This window comes from Carassius carassius, chromosome 24 (genome assembly GCF_963082965.1).
Source record: "Carassius carassius chromosome 24, fCarCar2.1, whole genome shotgun sequence".
NCBI classification, from domain to species: domain Eukaryota; kingdom Metazoa; phylum Chordata; class Actinopteri; order Cypriniformes; family Cyprinidae; genus Carassius; species Carassius carassius.
The window spans coordinates 19221426-19235599 of NC_081778.1; positions in this window are offsets into that span (position 1 = coordinate 19221426).

Below are 14174 nucleotides of genomic sequence, written 5' to 3' on the forward strand. Positions count from 1 at the left end.
CAGGTGGTACTGTAAATGACAATGTCATCCAGATATGCAGCTGCAAAATCAGTAAAACCACCCAGTACCTGGTCCATAAGCCTCTGGAAAGTGGCTGGAGCCCCAAGTAAACCAAATGGCATGACTGTAAACTGGAAGAGACCCCATGGAGTCCTGAAGGCTGTCAACTCCCTGGACCGCTCAGTGAGTGGAACCTGCCAGTAACCCTTACACAGATCTATTGTGGTCAAGTACTTTGCCTTCCCCAATCGTTCCAACAGTTCATCAATTCTTGGTGTGGGATATGAATCAAACTGAGAAATGGAATTCAGGTACCTGAAGTCGATGCAGAACCTTATGCTTCGGTCCTTCTTTGGCACCAGGACCACTGGGTTACACCACTCACTTCTGGAAGGCTCAATTATCCCCAGGGACAGCATCAGGTCTGTCTCCTTCTTCAGTGAGGTCAGCAGCCGTTCCGGGATCCTGTAACTAAGCCTCCTCACTGACGACCCCTCCTTAACAACAATGTCATGTTCAACCATATCGGTCCTCTCAGGATTCTCCTGGAATACCTCATAACCACAGATTTCTCTCACCTGAAGCTGCTTTTCCTCAGAGAGGTGGTTGAGGTTGTGGCCCACTAGAGCCCCAGCTGAAGGCAAGTACTTTTCATCCACTTCCTCTTCCTCTCTCACACCTCTGATAAGCATCACCTCTTTTTGTTCAGGTCGCTGCACCCACTCCTTCAGGAGATTTATATGAAGTGTCCTGCTCGACCGAGGTCGCCCAGGGGTTGCTACCTGATATGTGGTAGGCCCAAGTTTCTTTAGAACCATGAACGACCCCTGCCACTTTGCCAGAAGTTTGTTGTCGTCACTGGGGAGGAGCACCAGCACCTTCTGTCCCGGGTTGAAAGATCTCTGCCGGGCTGACCGGTCATACCAGGACTTCTGCTGTTGCTGGGCCTCCTCCATATGTGATTGGGCGAGCTCACTCATCCTTTCCAGCTGCTCTCTCATCTGTACAACATGGGATATTATATTAATCGATTCCCCTTTCCCTTTGCCTCCTTCCCAAATCTCTCTCAGCAGCGAGAGAGGACCCCGTACTTCATGCCCGTACAAAAGTTCAAAGGGAGAAAAACCAGTGGAGGCTTGGGGTACTTCCCTGTAGTCAAACAGGAGATAAGGCAGCCACTGATCCCAATCTGTACCACTGTAGTTGACGAATTTCCTGATCATCTGCTTCAGGGTCTGATTAAAGCGCTCTGTCAGTCCATCTGTTTGGGGGTGATACGGCGTAGTTCTCAGGCTCCTTATACCGAGTAACTGGTACACCTGTTTTAGTAGTGTAGACATAAAATTAGTTCCTTGATCAGTTAGTATTTCAGAAGGGAAACCCACTCTGGAAAAGAACTGCACCAAACAGAAAGCTACTGATTTTGCTTTTATAGACTTTAGTGGAAAGACTTCAGGGTATTTTGTAGCATAGTCTGTTATAACCAGCATGTACCGGTTCCCTGATTTACTCCTCTCCACAGGACCCACAATATCCATTCCCAGGCGCTCAAATGGGGTGCCAATGATGGGTAAGGGTCGGAGGGGAGCCTTGGAGGGAGTTTTAGCCGATGTTATTTGGCACTGAGGGCAGCTTCTACAAAATTCAGCCACCTCTCTGCTTAAGCCAGGCCAGTGAAAATGGCGTTTGATGCGTGCTGCAGTTTTGTGCTTACCCAGGTGGCCAGCCCAGGGAATAGAATGCCCCATGGTGAGTATGGCATGTCTAGTTGCTTGAGGAGCCACTAACTGCAACACTGACCCCTGTTGACGGTAGAGCATGCCACCTTGCAGAATGTACTCATCTCTGTTGGAGTCTTGCCCAGCTCCTGGGTCCCTCCCCTCTGCTTTCTGAAAAAGAGACACTAAAGATGGATCAGCTTTCTGCATTTCAATTAGGTTCTCTGGCATTTGAAATCCTAAGGATAACTATATTTAACTATATATAATTATTCCATTAACTTCAATATTTTTCAGTTTAATAGACTGGACCTTCTTGAGATCAGGCTCCTCCTGAATTCGCGGTACAAAGCACATCTGAGTCACGTTAACTGAGTTTTTAGGGCACGTGGGTTTTGTATGGCCATCTACTCCACAAAGATAACAGATTGGCTTTCTCCCTAAGGATTTTACTGGTCTGTTAGCTGGCTGGCTTTTCTGTTCCAGTATTATCACTTCACCAATTTGCTGGGTGGTTTTACCTTTAGGCTGGATCCCCTTTCCATAAAGCTCCTTTAGCCTTGCATACAGCTCCTTGGGGCTCTCATTAGGATCCACCTCTAGGGAACGGAATCTCTGCCTGTAGGTCTCAGGGTTAATGTCATATTTAGCTAGAATGGCTGATTTTACCTGATCATAGTCAAGGGAGTCATCAAAGTCCATATGCACATATGCCCCTCTAGCTTTACCCGCTAGTAATGGAATTAACTGAAAAATCCAATCAGCTTTATGCCACCTGCATGCTACAGCAATGCGTGCGCTCTCGAGCATCCTGCTACCCCATATGTGCCTGAAAAATGGCCATCAAGTCAGACAGAGTTGGCTCCTTGCCCTCTGTATCCTCAACCCCTCCTAAGGCTCCACCTTCTTCCTCTTCACTGGCTTGTTTCTCCTGGGCCATAGTAGAAGGACCACATCTTTTCCCACCTTTTCCCTTTATCATCTTTATTCAATATTAAGAAAAAAAAAAAAATTCTCAACTGGATAATCCCACCGCTGCCACCAATTGTCAGGGACCAAACAGTCTGGCAATGAGGAAAACAGAAGTTTCTTTGGAAAATGGGTTATTTTATTACACCCCCAAAAAAGCTACTGAACAATAGAAACCAAAAAATTAACAACTAGGCCTTTAAAAGAGGTCAACAAAATATAACTATACTCAAAACGGCATACAACAAAACAGAATAGGAACTTAACAACCTGACCTAACAGAATGAGACACCAGGGAACATATATAGTGGCTTGGCCAAACCAATTTACACAAAAAGGGGAAAACGAAAAATGGGAGACAAATACAAACAATCACAAAGCCAACAAACTAAACCCAAAACCCCCCTCCAACACGGCAGCACATGGTATGGCTTAATTGGCAGGTCACAGGATATCACAGTCCTCCACCCTTGGCCACACCTTTCTTCCCCCCCAGGACAGAGCTCTCTCCAACATGGTAACAAAGAAACAATGATTAATAAACAGAAAATATTTACATAGCCCTACAATGTGGAAATGTGTGTACTCCATTTAAACAGTGTATGGCTAAAGCAAATAATATTATATTATAACTGAAATAAACTATATTATCAATGTTTCTAAATCATGAATTGTTTGGGGTGTGGCTATTGCAAAAAATTACTTAACCTGTGTACCTAAAACATAACTTGTGTGCTGGTATTACCATTGCTGGCTATTACCCTTCCTTGCCAATTGGTCATCCTGTGTGGCTTGGGCCACCACAACAATAAATCTCCAAAGCTGAAGGAGAGGTCACAGAGCTGCCTTTCTCTGCCCACTTATCTACAACACCCCTCTCTTCTTTTCCACCTGGGCCAAGTCACTGTCAAAATGCTTATATCTCAGTAAAACACAGTTTTAACCCTTTCACATGATTGCTGTATGTTTCTCTATTGCCAGAATGTTGACTTTTTCAATAATCTTTTCAATAATTATTTGTGTTTCTCTTTCCCTCATGTGATCCTGCTATTGGTTCATTAGGTGTGTTCAGTGCTGTGCAGACTGATCGGTGTATGACATCAAAGTATCGTGAGAACTATAGAGAGCAGATGATTCTTTATGCTTTCAAACTGCTCTTGCGGTACTTTGATGTCATACACCAATCGGTATGGGTAGTACTGCTTCAAATCAATGACACCTCGTACTATTGACAACTACGTGGCAAATTTTTGTGAACTTTCTCACTGGGTGGACTTTAATGATGTACAACGGCGAAAATATTTATTTGATCCCCTATTGATTTTGTAAGCTTGCCCACTTACAAAGAAATGAAGGGTCTGTAATTTTTATGGTAGGTTTATTTGAAATGATAAGAGACAGAATTTCAACCAAAACCTGCTCTCATCATGTCTGCCACACCTGAGTCGTCAGCCAAGATGGCCACCATGCCTGAGTCTTCAGCCCACACATCTCAAACCCTGTGGCTTCAGTGCTGCCCAACCCGAAGGGTCCTCCCTTCTGTTAGCTGTACTGCCCATGATGGTGATTTCCATATTGGGTGTTTGGGCTACACAATGCACTCCAGTCGAAGAGTCTTTTTCAGAACCCGCCCCACCCTTCTGAAAGTTTTGCGGTTTTCGTGTTATGTTAGAGCATCTGGAGCTGCCCTTAGAGGGAGGGGAGGGTGTTTACAGACAGCAACTTTTTTTTTTGTGGTTACAGACAGGGACTTTTTCTAGAAGTAATTTTAGTGAATAACTTTTCTCTTCTTTAATTTTCATTTCACCAGAAAAAAACATACTTCTATGTGCCTACAGCAAAAAAAACTAAAAAACATTTGTTAGTAACTGTTGGAATTTCCCACATGTGATGTGCAGACAGAGTGGGCCCAGTACTTATTGGTTATCATTGCATTATTAACTACTGGCATTTAATGCCATGTTTCCACCAAAATTACCCGGAACAATTGTACCAGGAACTTTTCTCCCAGGAACTTTTTTGTCCCCCCCAGACCTGTTTCTTTCTGCGTTTCAACCGCTAAAGTACCGGGAAGATTAGGCAAATAGACTGGCAACGTAGGTCTGTGAGCGTTTCTCAATACAAAGTACGCTGATTTCGGACTTGGGACTTGCATCATCTGATGTCCTCCTAGAAGTTGGAGAAATCTCTTCTCAGGTGTTCTGGATCCAGACGGAAGCTTGTGTAAATCCTAGCAAAACAGAGAAACAAATACAGAGACATAATTAGCATAGCTGCTGTTCCAACAAAGTAAAATTAATTAGTTTAACCAAAGCTAAAGATTAATAATTTGCATTTGATCAGATACAACTGCAGTCACAAATTATGAGATGCATTATTCGAATGCTTGACGAAAGAGATGCGTTTTTAATCTAGATTTAAACAGAGAGAGTGTGTCTGAACAACGAACATTATCAGGAAGGCTATTGCAGAGTTTGGGAGCCAAATGCGAAAAAGCTCTACCTCCTTTAGTGGACTTTGCTATCCTAGGAACTACCAAAAGTCCAGCGTTTAGTGACCTTAGGGAGCGTGATGGATTGTAGCGTGGTATAAGGCTGGTTAGGTATGCAGGACCTAAACCATTTAGGGCCTTATAGGTACTGTAAGTAATCTGTAAGGTCTTAATAAGAGGCTTAATAACCGCCAGCTTGAATGGTTTTGGGACATGACCTAAAGATAACGACAAGTTAATAATGTTGAGAAGCGGTTCTTCGGCTACAGATAACAACTCTTTCAGTAATTTAGTGGGTACAGGATCTAATAAACATGCTGTTGGTTTATATACAGTGATAAGTTTATTTAGCTCTTCCTGTCCTATAGTTGTAAAGCACTATAGTTTTTAAGCGTTTAAAAAAAAAAAAAAACATGTATTTTTACAATACAATACAATAGACCAGAGCACCGGAAACTACTTAGTAACTTGTTTACATTTGCTGCGTTTCCACCGCAGGAACTTTACCCAGGAACTAGGGACTTTGGCCTGGTACTCGGTGTGTTTCCACCACAGGAACCAGGAACTAAATAAAGTTCCGGGTAAAAAAATGCCCCTCAGAAAGTCCCTGCTGGGGAGGTGGTACTTTTTCAAAGTTCCTGAACTTTCGGGGGCGGGACTTGGGCGCTAAACATGCTGATTGGTTGAGTTCACGCAGCATTGGTTGAATTCAACCACCATTTATTCGGATCAATATTTTCAAAATATTACTGTTATTGTGTCATGAAATGTAATTTTAAAAGTATTTCAGGTGAGAATGTAGTTGTTTAAAACTCAAATCTGTGGTTCATTTATAAAGACAGCGCCTATTTAAAAATGTGTTTCGCCGATCTCGGAGACGGTGAGCTCCACGCGATCAGCAGGAGCTCAGTGCTTATGTATCCGCAGAGAGCAGCCTCACCTCGGCTAGACCTTCTGATATGTGCCGCTGGCTCTGATGTCTCTTTAGTGGCTAAACATAAAATATAATTCGTTTTGGGTAAATCTAACAGGTTATCTTTGGTCTGTATTCAATTTATCTATATGTTAAAATGAAAATAAAAAAGGCAAATTTATATAATATTTATTTTCATTGTAATGGCTGTATATATACTCATATCCCTGAACTAAGTACATTTCTGCAGCTGTTATTATGCTTAAATGAAAACGAAAGGAGGCAGTGGTATTTGATATCATATTTCGTTTTATTGTAAATATACAGAGGAAAATTGCAGTAGCCAAAGCGAGCTGACTGAAGTTATGGAGTACGCTGCTTATTGCAGATTTACCGGATTTGTGTCGTCGCGGACATCACACTCCCGAGTCGAATGAGCAAAGTCTGAACTACCGAGGATGCACGTCCAAAATCAGTGTACTTTGTATTGAGAAACGCGCGCAGACCTACGTCACCAGTCTATTTGCCTAATCTTCCCGGTACTTTACACCGTGGTGGAAACGCAGAAAGCAACAGGTCTGGGGGGAAAAGTTCCTGGTATAAATGTTCCGGGTAATTTCGGTGGAAATGCGGCAATTGACTATGTCTGCTCCGATAAAAATCTAACATAACCATCTGAATAGCCTACGCAAAAATAAAGAATATTTAAGCAAACACTTACCAAATCTGTGGGTACAGGAATTGGTGTAGCTTCTTACTTTGAAATAAGATGATTGGCAAAACCGGATTCCACTAGTACCCAATTCACAATGTTCTCTGGTGCAAAATGTTTGCTACAAACATATTTTTCAGCTGTGTTGGTAAAACATGGTAAAACCAACTGCCTGCACCCTCTCATCGTGTCGCAGGGAAAAGCAAACAACAATTTTGTGTTGGCACACACATTCGACATCGAACCATGTCACTGAATGACAACAAAGGAAGACAAGCGATACTTTCTCATGAATAATATTCATGTTATATTGTAACCGTTATAATTTATACGTACTATGGTGTAGTGATTGGATTGAACATGAATAAATGCACAGATTAGCTCAGGGCCAGCTGACATAGATTTGCACCTGCAAGCCAATCTACACACTCCGAGGCCCAAATTTTTGTCAGATTTTGTGATGTAGCTTCGACTTTGCTTTTCAAACCAGAAGAACGAAATTGTTTGGCAAAATGCAAAAATAACTAATTCCCACTCACTGATAACATTTATGAGTGCTTGTAGTCTTTTCTGTGAAAACAAAATTGTAATCCACCATCATAGCAGATTTCAAACCGGTCCTGCAAGCACCCTTAGCACCTTACATTTTTATGTTTCCCTATATCTGAAACACCCATTTAAGGTCTTGCAGTCTCTACTAATGAGCTGAAGAGTTAGGTTAGGTTAGGTTAGCGGAAGAGAGTCAGGTGTGACAGATGAGGGAGAAAATGTGCAGTAGCCTACTAGTGGTGCTCGCAGGACCGGTTTGAAAACCACTGCACTATCAAAAACTTAGGTTTGCAAGTTTAGTCATGTCTGCTTGCTTTGACAGTCTCTCTGTCATTAAACATTATGTGAATGATTTTTACTCTAATAATGGCACACATTTTAAGTTTCAGTTTTTTTCTACTAACTTACATAACAGATATTAAAAATGACGGCTAAACCGGTACTAGGGATGGGACGATAACCGGTTTTATCGATAACCGTGATAAAATGTGCTGAAGGTTAGTAATATCGTTTAAAAATGAATTATCATTAAAACCGTGTTTGATTATCGCGGTTTTAATAACTCGCTATTAAATCATGTCCAGCCAGCAACAGTCTGACGCAAGCGCAGCGCACAATATTTTTTTGTTTTTTTTTCGAGAAGGAATGGCGAAAGTCAGTGACTTTTCTATGCTTCTACACTTTTCATTGTAAGGAAGGAAATGCCACAGAATTTAATCTTTCTTTAAATTAAGTGCATAGAGTTGCTTGTTTTATTAGTTGTTTGTTGATTATTAAATATAAAACTTGCTGAAATGTTTTCAGTGTGAGCATCAACTATTTTTGAACACTTTCATCTCGTTTCAACAAAACCGTGATAATATTGATAATCGTGATAATTTTAGTCACTATAATCGTGATATTAAATTTCCATACCATCCCATCCCTAACCGGTACTTAGAAAATGATTGTTCAAAACTGTGCATGAATAATAAATTACATTAATCACAAATATATGAATATAAAACTACAGTTTTAGTCACTTCCTTATTGGGTTCACGAGAGAGAGTGGGAGGTTGCCACTCGGTTGGAACTAAAAGAAAAGCCTAATATACAGAATCGATGCCTGTAAGAACAACATCTATTGGCTATTGATCAGCGCCATTTCTTTGTTGGGTTTTAGCAGTCACATCTGATGACATATCCTCAGCTGAGGAGTGTTTACTCACATCCTTATTCCCTCAATGAAGTGATACCCAAATCTGCAACTAGCAGCCCATTCTTGTGCACTTTACCAGCTCAAAGGCTGTCCCGAAGTAAACTTCCTATGGAAACCTCTGCTTCACCTTTGCACTGAAGGAGCTTCTTTGGCACTATTGTGAGCAGTTCTGTGGTGGCCAAAGTCCAGTTATGCGTGTATAAGGTTGAGGGGCAGCTGTGGCCTAATGGCTAGAGATTCAGACTTGTAACCAAAATGTTTCAGGTTTGTGTCTCAGTGCCAACAGGAGGTATAGGTGGGGGGAGTGAAAGAAACAGCGCTCTTTTCCACCCTCAGTACCCATGGCTGAAGTGTCCTTGAGCAAAGCACTGACCCCAATTGCTCGCTGGGCACTGGAGTAAATAGCTGCCCACTGTGTTCATTGTGTGTCTGAGCTTTCCTACATGGAGCCTGGGTGGGTGTTTCATGTGGACCAGAACAGACTGTTTAAAAGGCTGAATGCATGTGAAGTGTCTCAGGCATGTCTTTGGAGACCTCCGGAGATTCCACTGAGCTTAAAAGCTTAAATGAGGCTGAGGGTATATTAGCTGATCTTAAAGCCAGTATGGGCTTCAGTATTGAAGTTAAACACCACAGTCCATGCAAATGTCATATTCACATAGAATAGCAAATAATAATGTCACTCATGTAGATTTAATCAAAATGGTTATAGTGCACAGTAAGAAACATTTGTGAACCCTGTTGTGTATAGTGTATTTCTGTTGCATGAAAGATTTATATGATGTACATTGCTGTGAAATGTAAAATTTGAATTGCATGCATCAAGAACCAATAATATTAGAGAAAAATTATGAAATAAATCATGTCATTTTTGCCATGCACCTATTCTATATAAGCTGTTCTTCTTTTTGTCATGAGGATTCTCTGTGATTGTTATGAGATCCATAGCTGCGATTAAAGGATATTCAAAGGCATTGTCCAGAGTCTGGCAGGTTAGTGGAACACTAAAGATCTTAGACCCGTCACCCGAGTGATGGTGTTCATAGGGGCTAGATGTCATCTGACTCAGAGTGGGGCTCTTTTTTTTGGGGCTCTAAATTTTTTACAGTTATTTTAGGCTTGGTGCCCCAGTGCAATCAGAGCTTTGGTCAATGTGGTCAGAGAAACCACCTGAGGATAAAATAGATTTTGACACACTAAGGTCATGTGTTTAGGGGAATATCTACCACAAACATTTAAGCAGTTATAGGACGTTATTTCACCAGCACAGAATATAACTGCTAGATTGAGAGTTATATATATTTTTAAATTTTTAAATATATATATATTTAAATGAGGTGTGACAACATTTTTATGACCATTAGCTACATCAACCATTTACCATTACCCTACTTCAGATAACTATAAATTTAAGCTGTGCAAACTGCTCATTTATTTAGATGCTAAGGCCTTACTGAAACAGTGAAGTTTATGTTGGTGTGTACATTTTCTATTCAAGAAATTAACATATAAAATGAGTTCAAAATAGGTATTTTGAAAATGTCTTCACCTGTGGTTTTACTCAATAGAATAGACCTGAATAAAAAAGAACTGATGTGTTTGTTAAAAAAAGGTAAAACTATACATATATTCATATATTCATGAATTACCATACATCTACTGATGTGATCGAATCTGCAAATTCTCAATTATGTTTTTCTATCCATATAGAAATCATGCCTTATGAATATTATGCTTTATGAATAGAATGCCTCATGAATTGTATGCATTATGAATTAATCTCAGTGATTATTTTATTATTACTTTAATATTTTCTATATATCCATATATATCCAACATATTATCCATGTATTCTATGATTTTAGTATGTGTGTGTTGAACATTTAGGGATGCTTGCTTTAACTTACACTGTTTAGCCTTTGATCTGAGGGCCCCTTTGTGTTAAATGGTAGGCATCTGGGTTCATGTCATCTCAGTAAATGTAATCTCCTCCTATGCCTAAAAAAGGAGCTGCTACTTTTCCCTGCATTTGGATACTTAATCATTGTGTCCCTTTTGTACAAATTGCGAGAGGTAGGAGACGTAGTATCTGCTTATCTGATCTTGCTGCAGTGTATATTAATTTTCTATATTAGGCACTTCTTTCTCTGATTCTGTTTCGCTGTTTATTTGATTTCTATTACTAATTATTTTACTCAGAAAGACTCAGAGATAAACTTAGAAATATTTTAAGAGATCTGATTAATTCTGGATATTAAAATATAATTTTTCAGTTTCAGTAATTGTCATTTATTATCATTTATGCTTTCTTTGGATAGTGGAGGAAATTGTAAATAAAGTTTAATTAATCTGCATCCAGTCGTAAGATTGGATCTCCTTTTTTGCATCAGAACCATAGTCAGAGCTATGCAAATTAAGTAACGATTAAGGAAAGCTTACCTGTCTGTTAAGATCCTGACAAACTTACCACTGCACCTTTGAAAGCATCTAACAAACTGCACAACAGTGTGCTATTGTAAATGCACAATCTGTGATCATAAAGCCCTCTAGTGGCCGGATGGTGAAAATCAGCCAACACATCCCTGGAGACCAACTTCCTTCCATCAAGGGGGCTTATTACAGACGTTGCTTGCAAAGGGTGAGAAGTATGATCAAAGACACTTCTCACACCCACCATAAATTGTTAATTCTTATTCCATTTGGCAAGCGCTGCAGGGGTCTCCACTAAATCAGTATGCTCAGGAAAAGCTTTTTCCCTTCAGCTGTCAGCCTGCTGAACACATCTCAAAAAACAATACGTTAAAACAAAATGAAACAAAACAAAAAACTATCACATTATTCAAATTGCACTTTGTAACTGGTACTTTACACCCCCTTCTGCCACTGTACATAAAGGGATAGTTCACCCAAAAATGAAAATGTGATGTTTATCTGCTTACCCCCTGGGCATCCAAGATGTAGTTGTTTCTTCAGTAGAACAGTAGAAAACAGAAGATTTTGAATTCAAACCGTCGCAGTCTGTCAGTCTTATAATGGAGGTGAATGGGAATCATGGCTAAAACATACAATAAAATGAAAAAAAAAAACCCAAAAACATACACAAACAAAATCAAATAAAACCCTGCGGCTCGTGATGATAGATTGAAGTGTAAAGACACAAAACGATCAGTCTATGGAAGAAACTGAACAGTATTTCTATGTTTTTTTTTTTGTTTTGTTTTTTTACCTCTGATGCAGAGGCAAATCTCAATTAGGAATGTCTATCAACAATCTCAATACACTTCTAAGTGTGCGATCTGCCATGAAGCAAGCAAAAAGAAGAAGACGCTTTGTTTACTGCTGAGAATGCACAGGAGGGCGCACTCAGGAGAGTTCGGACTGTTTTTATACAGTATGGTTCGGACCATAGACTGTACAAAAACCTAGTGTCCGTGACATCACCCAATGGTTTCCGAAGAGCGTTTTTGAAGCCAAAAGTAGGCGGAGCCAGCCATTGCCATCTTGGCTGCGCGTCACAGAGTGCCACTCACAGATAATCGAAATCGCCAAAAAGGTGGGAGCTGGTTGCTGAAACTATACAGACCTAGCTCGACAGCGGTGACAACAGCAGCAATCCACCTGTCACTCAAGTGGCTGCGCCCTTAATTACACAGAACTTTAGGGCTTAATATAATTGAAATGGATGAGTTATAAAAAAATTAATCCCCCTCACAGTTGTCATGAAGGGTAAAATTAGCTATATAGACCAAAATATTTTTTTTAACCAGGCTGTAAATATGTTGACTCTGTTTTGCAGCCAGCCTCTAGTTGACGAATTACAGTTTAAGTCACTTTCCGTATGGGCTTCACGAGAGAGAACAGGAGGTTGCTGCTTGGTTCGGACCTCCTGCACAGACTGCTGTATCCAAGCATGTTAACAGAAAGTTGAGTAGAAGGAAAAAGTGTTGAAGAAAAAGATACACAACCGAGAGAACCGCAGCCTTATGAGGATTGTCAAGCAAAATCGATTCAAGAATTTGAGTGAACTTCACAAGGAATGGACTGAGGCTGGGGTCAAGGCATCAAGAGCCACCACACAAATGGCTACAGTTGTTCTATTCCCCTTGTTATGCCACTCCTGAACCACAGACAACGTCTGTGTTAACTGGGCTAAGGAGAAGAAGAACTGGACTGTGGCACAGTTGTCCAAAGTCCTCTTTTCAGATGAGAGAAAGTTTTGTATTTCATTTGGAAACCAAGGTCCTAGAGTCTGGAGGAAGGGTGGAGAAACTCATTGGCCAAGTTGATTGAAGTCCAGTGTTAAGTTTCCACAGTCTGTGATGATTTGGAGCGCAATGTCATCTGCTGGTGTTGGTCCATTGTGTGTTTTTAAAACCAAAGTCAATGCACTTGTTTATCAAGAAATTTTGGAGCACTTCATGCTTCTTTCTTCTGACCAGCTTTTTGAAGATGCTGATTTCATTTTCCAGCAAGATTTGGCATTTTTGGCAAGATTTGTGTGTGTACCTCTCCACATGGAGCCTGGGTGAGTGTTGCAAGTAGACCAGGACAAGGCTGTTAAAAAGAGTGAATGTGTGTGAAATGTCTAAACCTTATCTTCTGAGACCCCCTGAGACTCTAATGAGTTTACACAAGGCTGAGCATATAGCTGATCTTAAGGCCAAAATAGGATAGATTGCAACCATAGACCATGTAGATATTATATTCACAAGGAATTGCAAAGAAGGCTATACATGCTAGTTACATAATTTACCACTTCATAAAACAGGGTAGGTGAACAGCTGTCATAATAAAAATACAAAACCTTACTTAAAAAACTAAATTTTTTCAGTCCCATATTTTTTTACTTTTATGAAATGTATGCAATTTTAAATTTCATATCTGAAAAATTGGCAGTAACATTCTGAGGCTGATGATGCAAACTTATGCAACAATTATCTAGTTGCAGCTTACTGGTTTTGGCTTGTTTTATTAATTATTAATGCGTCTTTGCATTGACCATCAAGTGAAGGATGTATCACATTTTAGCATTCATGCAGATGCCAAGATTATGCTTAAATAAGCTTTTTATAATACAATTAACTTTTCTGTTTTTACATGTATGTTCACATTGTATTTACAACCTCTACCATGAGGTCCTGAGTTATTTTGTACAAACTATTTTTTTTAAGTACTTTTAATTCTCTCCACTAGAGGACTATGTTGGCTAGCTGGTTATATTGCTTTGTTACATTTTCACTAAAACCTTGCTGATAATTTCTGTCATTATTACTTAGATTTTTAAGTGTAATGTTTATTGTTTATCTATATTTTAGTCTAATATACTTAAAACTAATGTCTAATTGCACTAAAATCTCTTAACCTGTTTGAATCTGATCACTTCTTAAATCTTATCTGAATTAACACTGATCAGTGATGTTACTTGATGTTTAGTTGGTCAGTTGCTAAACCAGTAAATATGTCCATACCACAGTAGCAGGCTTTCTAGTGTTCATCTGGTAGCTAAGCAAGATTCATACACCCACACTCACATTATTTTGGCACAATGTAAAAAAAACCTTTTTTTCATGTTTCTTTAAATATAGATAATAATGATAATAACAGAAATGCCTTGAGCAACTGCA